At 55.6% G+C, this 12500-nt stretch overlaps 3 non-coding genes across 3 annotated transcripts; 1 reads left to right on the top strand and 2 right to left on the bottom strand.

Annotated features, from left to right (window-relative positions):
* Window positions 1-526: 526 nt before the first annotated feature.
* LOC126525820 (5.8S ribosomal RNA) lies at window positions 527-679 on the bottom strand. Its single transcript, XR_007598388.1, has one exon. It is a non-coding gene; the product is annotated as a 5.8S ribosomal RNA (ribosomal RNA).
* Window positions 680-2253: 1574 nt separating this feature from the next.
* Window positions 2254-4068, bottom strand: LOC126525817 (small subunit ribosomal RNA). The gene has a single exon (XR_007598375.1). It is a non-coding gene; the product is annotated as a small subunit ribosomal RNA (ribosomal RNA).
* A 5399-nt stretch (window positions 4069-9467) lies between these two features.
* On the top strand, window positions 9468-9659 carry LOC126544111 (U2 spliceosomal RNA). Its single transcript, XR_007597889.1, has one exon. It is a non-coding gene; the product is annotated as a U2 spliceosomal RNA (small nuclear RNA).
* The last annotated feature ends 2841 nt before the right edge of the window (window positions 9660-12500 follow it).

The raw sequence follows: 12500 nt of genomic DNA, 5'->3' as shown, positions 1-12500 counted from the left end.
TCCTCGCAAGAATCTGCCGATTCCCATTCCTGCGACGAAGCCCGGAAGGGCGCCCACACAGCTGCGGTGACGTGAACGAGCGACCAGCTCTGGAGCTCGACGTACTTCGAAGGCAAACAGCGCAAATTGCGATCGCGCTGGCTTTGCGCACGGCGCGGGAATCGGCCGGCGTTTCATTCCCACGTTTTCCGTGCACGCAAGCGTGCGCTTCCGACTCTCTCGCAAACGTGCGCGCTACATGGCAACAGACGTTCGCGCCTCGTGCTTGGACCGCTCTTTCCCTGCAGGTATCCGACTCCATCCTGCGGCGGTCTTACTAGAGGCGCGCACTCGTCACGCTGCAGTAGTATTGCCTCGTTTCCGTCTTTTCGAAGAATTGGCACAACGGTTTGCCACCGTCTCCCTCTCGTGAGGCCGCTGGCGCGTGGCTTTAGCGCTCAACGTACTGTCCATGATGCCGACGCGGTCAAAACGAGTCGACGGACGCACGTTCCCTGTGCGCCGAAGTCTCTCTTGATATGTGATCCGACCCTCAGACAGACGAAGCCAAGGGAAGACCCAAGGCCGCAATGTGCGTTCAAAGAATCAGTGCTCAGTGTGTCCTGCAATTCACACCAAGTCTCGCAGCTGGCTGCGTTCTTCATCGACCCGAGAACCGAGTGATCCACCGCTTAGAGTCGTGAAAAATAGTTTGTTCAATTCAGTACAGTACAACCAGGGTTTTAGGCACGTGGCGTCTCCCTGTGTGTGGTTTCGAAGAGCGCCTTTCGGCGTGCGCTCCTCCAGTCTCGCTCTTTCGGCGGCCGCGTCTCAGCAGCTGAAAGCCTAATGGCACTCCACTCCTGCTACTCGCGCGTGTGTTTTGCGCCCACGCCTTCCTCGCTTGCCCTCGAGGCACCTTATGCCGTTTGCGCGCACTCGAAGCCGGTTTTACCTGCCAACCATCCACCGGACCCGTGTGTCTCGTGTGCACGTTCACATCGCTCCACTAAAAATTGCAAAGAGCGACAGAGCCATGATTAGGGCTAAGCCGCTGTGGAGTCTTTAACGGCTACACGGCCACGGGCAGGGCTTCACCCCCATCGACGTGCTTCGCTTCAGTCAGCAGTAGGTTCATAGAAGGGCCTCAAACACACACACACTTTCGCATCGGCAGATCGCCGCAGCATAACCGCTGTTGATCCAACAGCCTACTTGAGACGAAAGACAAGAGCCCGGCGCGCGTACTCGCGCAGCTCTCCAAAACCACTCGGCCAGTGCCAGGGACGGCTCCCTGCGCCGGCGCCACAACAAGTCTACTTGAGGCGGAAGACGAAGCCAGCAAGGGCCTGGCCGCAAGTGCGTTCGAAACCGGGACTACAGTCCCTCGTCTGTCCGTACTTCCTCTTTCGACGTGCGGCGCCTTCCCAAAGCGCACAAGTCCGCTAACCGCAGAACGCTTCCGACGTAGCAAAGCCGCGTTTCCTTCGGTACTTCGCAGCAACGCCGCCTTTCCCTCGGCGGCGGGCGAATAGCCTGCAGACGTCGTCGCATTAAACCGCGATCTCGACACCTCGCGCGTCACGAGCAGGAGCCGACCGGCAGCCTCCGGCCCTTTCGGACTCGGTGGCATTTGCCGCGGAGGACGGGAGAGCACTTTAGGCCACGGTTCCTTCCGTACTTGGCAGCCGCACCCTCATACCGACAGTTCCATGACCGACCGAGCGCCACACCGTTCCTTTAGTACTTGGGTGGCAACAAAGTCGGGTCGTTACTCCATACTCGCCGCAGGAAGCGACCGGCAGCCGCCAGCCTTTTCAGACTCGGCAGCGTTTGCCGCGGAGGACGGGAGAGCGCTCGCACCACGGTTCCGTGTGTGTACTAAGCGGCAGCGGCATTAGCTCTCGACCGTCAGTTCCTTGACCGACCGCACGCTTCGCCGTTCCCCTCGTACTGGGCAAAGCAGCAGGTCGGGTCGTCTTACTCCCATTCCGCGCAAGAGCGCCAAAGCGGACAGAAAGCCCACCCAGTGTGCGTTACGCCGTTTCTACCCGCGGGCGCGGCCAAGCCAACCGTCCAAGGTTGCAGCCGGCGTCCACTGGGCGCAACAAATTTGGCACGGGGCGCCCCTCAAAATTCAGGCAGTCCCCGGCATGTTCGGGTATAGCCGTCCCCGCGTCCAAGCGGGGCCAGCGGCGGAAAGCGTCGGGCGCAGCGAGCTGCTTCACCCACACGGGGTAGAAACAATGGCGCTCGCCACCCTTCACAATCCGGTAATGATCCTTCCGCAGGTTCACCTACGGAAACCTTGTTACGACTTTTACTTCCTCTAAATGATCAAGTTTGGTCATCTTTCCAACAGACCGGCGCAACCGAAAGGCCGCGCCGGACATCGGTCCGAAGACCTCACTAAATCATTCAATCGGTAGTAGCGACGGGCGGTGTGTACAAAGGGCAGGGACGTAATCAACGCGAGCTTATGACTCGCGCTTACTGGGAATTCCTCGTTCAAGGGGAACAATTGCAAGCCCCTATCCCAATCACGAAAGAAGTTCCACGGGTTACCCAGTCCTTTCAGACAGGGATAAAGACACGCTGCTTCCTTCAGTGTAGCGCGCGTGCGGCCCCGGACATCTAAGGGCATCACAGACCTGTTATTGCTCTGTTTCGTGCGGCTAGGAGCCGCTTGTCCCTCTAAGAAGGTTGTAAGGTGCTGGGAACCCCGCACCTATTTAATAGGCTAGAGTCTCGTTCGTTATCGGAATTAACCAGACAAATCGCTCCACCAACTAAGAACGGCCATGCACCACCATCCACCGAATCAAGAAAGAGCTCTCAATCTGTCAATCCTCCCAGTGTCCGGGCCGGGTAAGTTTTCCCGTGTTGAGTCAAATTAAGCCGCAGGCTCCACTCCTGGTGGTGCCCTTCCGTCAATTCCTTTAAGTTTCAGCTTTGCAACCATACTTCCCCCGGAACCCAAACACTTTGGTTTCCCGGAAGCTGCCCGCCGAGTCATTTGAGTAACTCAGGCGGATCGCTGGTTGGCATCGTTTATGGTCAGAACTAGGGCGGTATCTGATCGCCTTCGAACCTCTGACTTTCGTTCTTGATCAAAGAAAACATTCTTGGCAAATGCTTTCGCAGTAGTTCGTCTTGCGACGGTCCAAGAATTTCACCTCTAGCGCCGCAATACGAATGCCCCCGTCTGTCCCTCTTAATCATTACCTCGTATTCCAAAAACCAACAGAACAGAAACGAGGTCTTGTTCTATTATTCCATGCAAGTTTATTCAGGCGACTCGCCTGCGTTGAGCACTCTAATTTTTTCAAAGTAAAAGCACCGGCCTTCTCGAGGCACACAATGAAGTGCACCAAGAAAGGACCGGCATGATGTTCAGTCCGAGCCGTCGCATCGGGTAGATGCACTACTCGTCTGGAACTGAGATCCAACTACGAGCTTTTTAACCGCAGCAGCTTTAGTATACGCTATTGGAGCTGGAATTACCGCGGCTGCTGGCACCAGACTTGCCCTCCAATTGATCCTCGTTAAAGGATTTAGAGTGTACTCATTTCAATTACGGGGCCTCAAAAGAGTCCCGTATTGTTATTTTTCGTCACTACCTCCCCGTGCCGGGAGTGGGTAATTTGCGCGCCTGCTGCCTTCCTTGGATGTGGTAGCCGTTTCTCAGGCTCCCTCTCCGGAATCGAACCCTGATTCTCCGTTACCCGTAACAACCATGGTAAGCAAGTAACCTACCATCGAAAGTTGATAAGGCAGACACTTGAAAGAAACGTCGCCGGCTCGTGGCCATGCGATCAGCACAAAGTTATCCAGAGTCACCACACAATACGGGCCGAAACCCGATCGATCTTGGTCTAATAAAAGCACCCGTCGCCCAAAGGGCTTCAGGCTCACTGCATGTATTAGCTCTAGAATTGCCACAGTTATCCAAGTAGGAAGAAACGATCTAAGGAACCATAACTGATTTAATGAGCCATTCGCGGTTTCGCCTTATTTCGGCATGTACTTAGACATGCATGGCTTAATCTTTGAGACAAGCATATGATTACTGGCAGGATCAACCAGGTAATCGTTCAACTGCGCGTCCAGCCTTTCAAGCAGGCCGGACGCCGTTTTTGCGATGCCGAGGCCACCTTCAGGCGCCCCAACACGCTTCGTTCTCGCAAAGGGTAGCACTTTGCACAGTCCGAGACGACGGCGTTCGAGCTCGCTACGGCGCCCTCCCCGCAGGGCCGGGTATCGCCACGCGGCAAGAAGCACGCAACATTCTCGATAGACCGGTTGTGTCGACTCGATCGCGGCTTGCGGTTTCTCTCGAGCCCGCAGCACTGGTGGACCGACCGACACTTGCAACGTAGCCGAGACGGCAAAGCCGCTAGGCGACGGGTCACGCCCGCGCCTTCGGCGCTTTCGTATTTGATTCGTCCGAGGACGATGCGGAACACACTTCGATATCGTGGAAAAAGCGTCGTCCGACAACCAGCCCCTAACGCATCAAGCGGATGAGGCTGCAGACGTCAGCTGTGGGATCCACGGGAGCGATACCGGGGACACGCTTGACGGGCACGAAGCCCGCCGCATATCAAACACCCAGGTCGCTTTGGGGGGCGACTGCTCTCTGGGACCCCCATATAATAGCAGCGATAAGTACCCAGACCTCCATGGGGCCGTACTCGTGCCACTTTCGACGAGCGTTTGGCGAAAATCGTGCCGCCTCGTAACGCCGCGAGCAAGGATTGAAAGCTTACGTCGGCAGCACAATGCCGAAGTCGTGAAAGCGCAGCGCGTCTACCGAATGCGCGAACGGCAATTTCTCGCTAATGGCCAGTACGGTTTCCTGCACAATTGCCTTTCTGTCGCCCTACGGGGCCCCCGGCCGATCGATTCGAGGCACGCTAGCACGGCCCCTTCGCCATTTCCGAGCACGAGTGCGAACAGTGCGGGCGGCGTGCTCGACGCCCCGGCTGACGTCGTTTCGGACTTTGTCTCTTCGCGTGCTCGCGGCAAACGCCGCGGCCAACGACGACGTCTGCCGCGGTTCTTTGCCGGTTCCCGGCGTGCTATAGTGCAGCCCTCTGCAGGGTGACACCGGCTCCGTCGTGGCCGTGCCGGCGGCTTGTACGCAAAAGTTGCGTCAAAGGCGTCGCGCTCGCGCCGCCCCGGCTCACGCGGTTTCGGACTTTGTCTCTTCCAGCGCTCGCGTAGTCGTGGGCACGATTGTCGACTTCGGAACGGTGCGCGGACACCGCCACGAGCACGCGCAAGACGAAAATCGCACTACGGTACAATGTCGGCCGGGGCCCTACGGCCCCTTACAGTAGCAGCGATAAGTGCCCCAGACCTCCATGGGGCCGTACTCCGTGCGACGCGGCGGCGTACTGCGCCGAGCCGAGCGCCAATATTTGGCTTTTGCAGGGCGGTTCGAGCTCTGGCGATTGCCGCGGTACCGCCGCTCACCGATTCAAGGCACGCTAGCGCGGCCCCTTCGCCATTTCCGAGCACGCGTGCGAACAGTGCGGGCGGCGTGCTCGACGCCCCCGGCTGACGTCGTTTCGGACTTTGTCTCTTCGCGTGCTCGCGGCAACGCCGCGGCCAACGACGACGTCTGCGCGGTTCTTTGCCGGTTCCCGGCGTGCTATAGTGCAGCCCTCTGCAGGGTGACACCGGCTCCGTCGTGGCCGTGCGGCGGCTTGTACGCAAAAGTTGCGTCAAAGGCGTCGCGCTCCGCGCCGCCCCGGCACACGCGGTTTCGGACTTTGTCTCTTCCAGCGCTCGCGTAGTCGTGGGCACGATTGTCGACGTCGGAACGGTGCGCGGACTACGCCACGAGCACGCGCAAGCCGAAAATCGCACTACGGTACAATGTCGGCCGGGGCCGTACGGCCCCTTACAGTAGCAGCGATAAGTGCCCAGACCTCCATGGGGCCGTACTCGTGCGACGCGGCCGTACTGCGCCGAGCCGAGCGCCAATATTTGGCTTTTGCAGGGCGGATTCGAGCTCTGGCGATCGCCGCGGTACCGCCGCTCACCGATTCAAGGCACGCTAGCGCGGCCCCTTCGCCATTTCCGAGCACGCGTGCGAACAGTGCGGGCGGCGTGCTCGACGCCCCGGCTGACGTCGTTTCGGACTTTGTCTCTTCGGCGTGCTCGCCGGCAACGCCGCGGCCAACGACGACGTCTGCGCGGTTCTTTGCCGGTTCCCCGGCGTGCTATAGTGCAGCCCTCTGCAGGGTGACACCGGCTCCGTCGTGGCCGTGCGGCGGCTTGTACGCAAAAGTTGCGTCAAAGGCGTCGCGCTCGCGCCGCCCCGGCACACGCGGTTTCGGACTTTGTCTCTTCCAGCGCTCGCAACCATGTCGGGGGCCGACGCCGACGACTGCGTGGTGTTTCAACGATTGCCGGCGTGACACAATGCAGCTGCGTGCGGGATGCCAGCGATTCCGTCGTGTCCGTGCGGCGGCTTGTACGCAAAAAGTTGCGTCAAAGGCGTCGCGCTCGCGGCCGCCCCGGCACACGCGGTTTCGGACTTTGTCTCTTCCAGCGCTCGCGTAGTCGTGGGCACGATTGTCGACGTCGGAACGGTGCGCGGACTACGCCACGAGCACGCGCAGCCGAAAATCGCACTACGGTACAATGTCGGCCGGGCCGTACGGCCCCTTACAGTAGCAGCGATAAGTGCCCAGACCTCCATGGGGCCGTACTCGTGCGACGCGGCGGCGTACTGCGCCGAGCCGCCGAGCGCCAATATTTGGCTTTTGCAGGGCGGATTCGAGCTCTGGCGATCGCCGCGGTACCGCCGCTCACCGATTCAAGGCACGCTAGCGCGGCCCCTTCGCCATTTCCGAGCACGCGTGCGAACAGTGCGGGCGGCGTGCTCGACGCCCCGGCTGACGTCGTTTCGGACTTTGTCTCTTCGCGTGCTCGCGGCAACGCCGCGGCCAACGACGACGTCTGCGCGGTTCTTTGCCGGTTCCCGGCGTGCTATAGTGCAGCCCTCTGCAGGGTGACACCGGCTCCGTCGTGGCCGTGCGGCGGCTTGTACGCAAAAGTTGCGTCAAAGGCGTCGCGCTCGCGCCGCCCCGGCACACGCGGTTTCGGACTTTGTCTCTTCCAGCGCTCGCGTAGTCGTGGGCACGATTGTCGACTTCGGAACGGTGCGCGGACACCGCCACGAGCACGCGCAAGACGAAAATCGCACTACGGTACAATGTCGGCCGGGGCCGTACGGCCCCTTACAGTAGCAGCGATAAGTGCCCAGACCTCCATGGGGCCGTACTCGTGCGACGCGGCGGCGTACTGCGCCGAGCCGAGCGCCTATATTTGGCTTTTGCAGGGCGGATTCGAGCTCTGGCGATTGCCGCGGTACCGCCGCTCACCGATTCAAGGCACGCTAGCGCGGCCCCTTCGCCATTTCCGAGCACGCGTGCGAACAGTGCGGGCGGCGTGCTCGACGCCCCGGCTGACGTCGTTTCGGACTTTGTCTCTTCGCGTGCTCGCGGCAACGCCGCGGCCAACGACGACGTCTGCGCGGTTCTTTGCCGGTTCCCGGCGTGCTATAGTGCAGCCCTCTGCAGGGTGACACCGGCTCCGTCGTGGCCGTGCGGCGGCTTGTACGCAAAAGTTGCGTCAAAGGCGTCGCGCTCGCGCCGCCCCGGCACACGCGGTTTCGGACTTTGTCTCTTCCAGCGCTCGCAACCATGTCGGGGCCGACGCCGACGACTGCGTGGTGTTTCAACGATTGCCGGCGTGACACAATGCAGCTGCGTGCGGGATGCCAGCGATTCCGTCGTGGCGGTGCGGCGGCTTGTACGCAAAAGTTGCGTCAAAGGCGTCGCGCTCGCACCGCCCCGGCACACGTGGTTTCGGACTTTGTCTCTTCGAGCGCTCGCAGCGATGTCGAGGCGATCGCTTACGTCTGCACGGTTTCCGGTGTGCTACAATGCAGCAGTCTGCCGCACTACACCTCTTGGTTGCCGAGGCCAGCACGGCAATTTACTGAAGCGAGCGCATTGCGCCCAGGCGGCAGCGGACTTTGTGCTTTCGGGAGTGCTCTTGCTGTAAAATTTGAACGGCTGCAGCTGCGCGAAGCAAGTGTACCTATTTTCACTCTCTCTCTGTCTGCCTTTGAGGCGACTGTAATTTCACTTTAAACGCAACTGGAGGCGGGAGCAACCTGATGAGAGTAGGTGGACTTCGGTACATGTTGTAATTTAGAAATTGCTTTCAAGCTTTGAGGACATACACCTTCGCGCCATCTGCTTTCCCCGTCTCTTTGGCACTTTATAGTATGTGCTGCATGCTCTGCATTCCAAAGAAACACGCCTGTGTCTCTCCCTCTCTCACGTTCTTCTTCTTTTTGTAGCTGCTGTTGTAGAAGATGCTATGCTCTTTAATCGCTGTAACATAGAGTGCTTGCACAAGCCAACAACTGTTGCGCGTTTTTTTTTTTTTTTTTTCTCTTCCCAAGACGTTTCTGCCATTATTCACTAACTCTCGTTCTTAGTATGCAATGGAGCGTTAGCTCGCGCCATCTACCTTTCTTTCTGTATTGCAAAGTCCGCAGGTTTTCCTAGTTCCGTACACAGATGGCGCTAATGCGTTTTGGCGCCAGGTTCGAACGACCTCGCTGTACTCGTGTTTCCCATTTGAATGTTTCAAAGGGGTTTGCGACAGGGGGTGGTTCTTGTGCAAGGCTGAGCTTTCCAGCTGCGTTTAAGCTATGCTAGCATGTGTGCGTATATATATATATATATATATATAAATACACAAACACACACACACACACACACACACACACATGCATATATACATACACACACACGGTAATGGTAAAGATGATGAGGTAGCACTTTTTTTTTTTTTTTTACAATGCCTGTGTTTCAGATGGCGATCTTTCTCCCCTCTATGTTTCCGGTGGGAAGGAGTGTGCAGCGTTTTCTATATTTATTTTGTCATTCACTTCTATGTTGCTCGTCTTCGTACATGGGGCATGCTACCTAATTCTACCGGTCGATTCGACACGTTGCGATCCGTCCCGGCCTGTGCCGTATCAAAATTTTCAGTGGGCCTTGCGGTAAATAAAAAGAAATGAAGGAAATGCGCGTAGTATATTACAATTGCACACGGGCTTGAAACGAAGCCCTCAAGGAAGGTCACCTTGAGCGGTCGCATTCAGACGGAAGTAAGCATTCCCCTGGCGCGTTTTTTTCCGCTCGCCTGTTCCGTTTTCTACGAGGTTGCCTTGGTTGGTTTCGCGTTACAAGCAAGCTTGCACTCGGGTCTCGTTTCTACGCGACAGCGTTTCGTTAACAGCGAAAGACTGAGGCGTTGCGAGTTCATCCGTGAGATAGGGAGCGTTGAGTCTGTACACAGGCTGAATTTTATAATATTGCCCACGCTGTTGCTGAGGTTACCCATGTCGGCAGGGCGCCCACAAGGCAGTAGTACAATGAAGTGAAGTGAAGGACATCGCTTCTCGGCCTTTTGGCTAAGATCAAAGTGTAGTATCTGTTCTTATCAGCTTAATATCTGATACGGGTTCTATATGGACCCACGATATTAAACCTATTTTTGGAAGTTGGCGGAGTGCTTGAAGCCTGCTTCACCTCCGCCGCAGGTCGGCCCGGTATTGCACTACCTCCGGGATCGGCCCCGCTCACTTAGGTGAGACTTCATTCAATCAAAATGAAGAGCACAAGCTCAACGCGAGCAGTGACTTGACACGCACCATTCCTATACTACACGCAACGATGCCGGTTCGCGGACCACGAGAGTAATTAAACTGCCACTCCATCTGTGTGTAGCGTCGCACTTGTTGCGTCGCAAATGGGACAGCCGCTCCAGCAAATTTCTAGTTATGGGCTTCGAGAAAAATTAATGAAAGCAAAAGAAAGAACCAGAATTCCTATTTGTCCGATGTCTCTGAATGATTGTCTCCTGTAAAGAGCCACTTGGGGGGATGGGGGGTAGGATTAGCCGTGGGGTTCGCAATCAATATGAATCCCACTCAAAGCCAACACTGGATTTTGGAGTTCACTATCGCTTGGATCCGTAAACCACCGCGGCCACGCAAGCTCGCCCTGCCGCCGAAATCCGCTGCCCAAGTGGAAGAAAGATTCCCTATGAAAGAAAAATAGAGTGCCCGATTTCTGGCAACTACTGTGCAGCCTTTGTGTACACATTTTCGCAGCAGTGGGACCGAGCGCCTCGAAAACAAACTTGTCGTATGCCCAAATGTGGCGAAATATATTCAAGGGTTAAAAGGTGCCTCATCTTTCTAACCTGTATGTTACGAAGACCTGTTGCTACCTTTTCATCATGAACATCATCATCATCATCATCCTGGCTACGCCCACTGCAGGGCAAAGGCATCTGCCATGATCCTCCAAGTACCCCGGTCAGGTGCCGATTGTCGCCATGTAGTCCCTAATCTAATCTGCCCTCCTAACTTTCTGCCACCCCCTGCTACGCTTCCCTCCTCTTGGAATTCAGTCTGTAACCCTTAATGGCCACCGGTTATCTTCCCCCCAGATTGCATGCCCTGCGCATGCCCATTTGTTTTTCCTGGTTTAAACTTTGGTGTCATTAACGAGCGTTTCTTCTCGCACACCCCAATCTGCTCTATTCCGATCCCCCCGTGACGCCACACCCATCATCCTTCTTTCCAGAGCCCGTTGCGTCGCCCTCAGTTACCCTTCGGTAATCCTCAAAGCTTTTTGTTGGGGCACTCGTGGCATCTTTCTCGTTTAATGAAGTCAAATTTTTTTCAGTTTTGGGGGAAAACTCAATGAGCTAGGCGCGATTGTGTCCCTGGCGCCGCTCTCAACAAGATGGCGGCGCCCATGCTTTTTGCCTGCAGGTTCGGCCCTACGCAGAACACGCCTGCCGGGCAGTGTAGCCACGTTGAAGGGGCAAAGCGTAGTGCAGTGAAGCGCTTGCTCGGGCGAAAAACGCAAATATGAGCCAAACAGGAATTTCCATTATTGGAAATTCCAGTTCAGTTTGCGCATTGCGTTCGCCTAAGGTAAAGAACACAAATGCGAGTGCCACAGCAGTCAAGTCAAAGCTTAGGATTGCGTATCATTTTTTTTTTTTTTTTTCTTTTCGTGCCTTTTACTCCTGGCCTGCGTGGCCCTAGCGCGCATGCACACGAAAGTAATGAAATGCTGAAAACACGAAATAATGCGGTGCGGCTGTATCATATCTATTTTGTGCGCTTTGTTCTTTGTGGACTACAGCGGTGTGCGTCATGAGAAAGTTTCGGTGCCCTTCTTGGGTGACCAGTGAAGCTATATTTAAAACCACATTGATTTGTACGGTTATTGCTACAAACTGCGTGTGGGTGTTTTTCTTTTTCGCTGCCAACGATGGGTTATCGCAACCGCGATCGGTTCTGCTGCTACGCTAGACGCGTGCTTGCCAACGGTTGGCTCTATACGCGACCCGCGACGCGTGGTCGGCACATTCAAGCAGTCAATTGCAAACCGTTCCAAGAAAAAGGATGTACTCCACTTGCCACCTAGTTCGACGATTGTACTTTCTGACCCTCGAGGAAGCGCCGCCTTCCCACGTTTTCTATAATACGATAAGATTCAGAGCGACCGCGACCACTTGTCTTTGTCAATATCTCGGAAACGCTTTCTTTGTTTTCTTTTTTTTTTTTTAAATCCAGATACTCAGACGCGCCCGTGTTCACGCGCACTTGTTCTCTCCGATAAGCAGGGAAGCTCGGTTGGGGTGGTGTCGGGCCTTGCGCATGCGCTGCTGAGCTCGTCGCTTCGCCGGCCGGTCGATGCTGGCGCGGTACTGGTAATGAACTTCGACGTGCATGGTGAAACGTCACTTTGTATTGCCACTGTAGACTAGCAATGCAATGTGTTTGCGAGCGATTGGATAAATGAGAAAGCGTGCACTGTCTACAGTTCATGCCCCTCTAGAGTAGTGGAAATGTTGCTCCAAGTGTTAGGTTTGTAATTTGCGCCTACGAACATGAACTAAACAAAGAAAATGGTCTGCAGCCGCCTTCGCTTCATAAAATTCCCGTACGAAGAAATTTCCGTGCGCGAATGAGAGAGCAAAAGAGAGAAACCATGTTAAGAAGAATGGCTGCCTTTTACGTGATCTCGCGCATGAAACCAGACGATAGATTAATTTTAGCCGTTCATTTTGATTTGCCGAATGTAAACCGGAACACTTTCTCCACGCGGTCTTCAGATTTGAATGGCAATCAATCACATCCTTTCTTTTTTTTTTTTTTTTCTGTTTCTTTCTATCTGGAACCGAAAGAATTCAGAACGCCATTTCAATCTTAGATTCGATTAGATATCGCGACTGGTATGCTGAAATATCACGCCTTATCTGGTGTTAACCTTCTTGATCACGGCAATAAAAAATCGCCAGTTCCCGAACTTTAATCGCGCCGAAGATGAACCGATATGCTGGATTCTTATTGTCATGATTTTATAGAAAGCGCTGGTTCTATGGCTAGCTTTGAGGAAAAG

Source organism: Dermacentor andersoni, unplaced genomic scaffold (assembly GCF_023375885.2).
Source record: "Dermacentor andersoni unplaced genomic scaffold, qqDerAnde1_hic_scaffold ctg00000394.1, whole genome shotgun sequence".
In the NCBI taxonomy this organism is placed as follows: Eukaryota; Metazoa; Arthropoda; class Arachnida; order Ixodida; family Ixodidae; genus Dermacentor; species Dermacentor andersoni.
The sequence above is the reverse complement of the archived record's forward strand: the minus strand, read 5'-3'. Positions and strand labels throughout refer to the sequence as shown.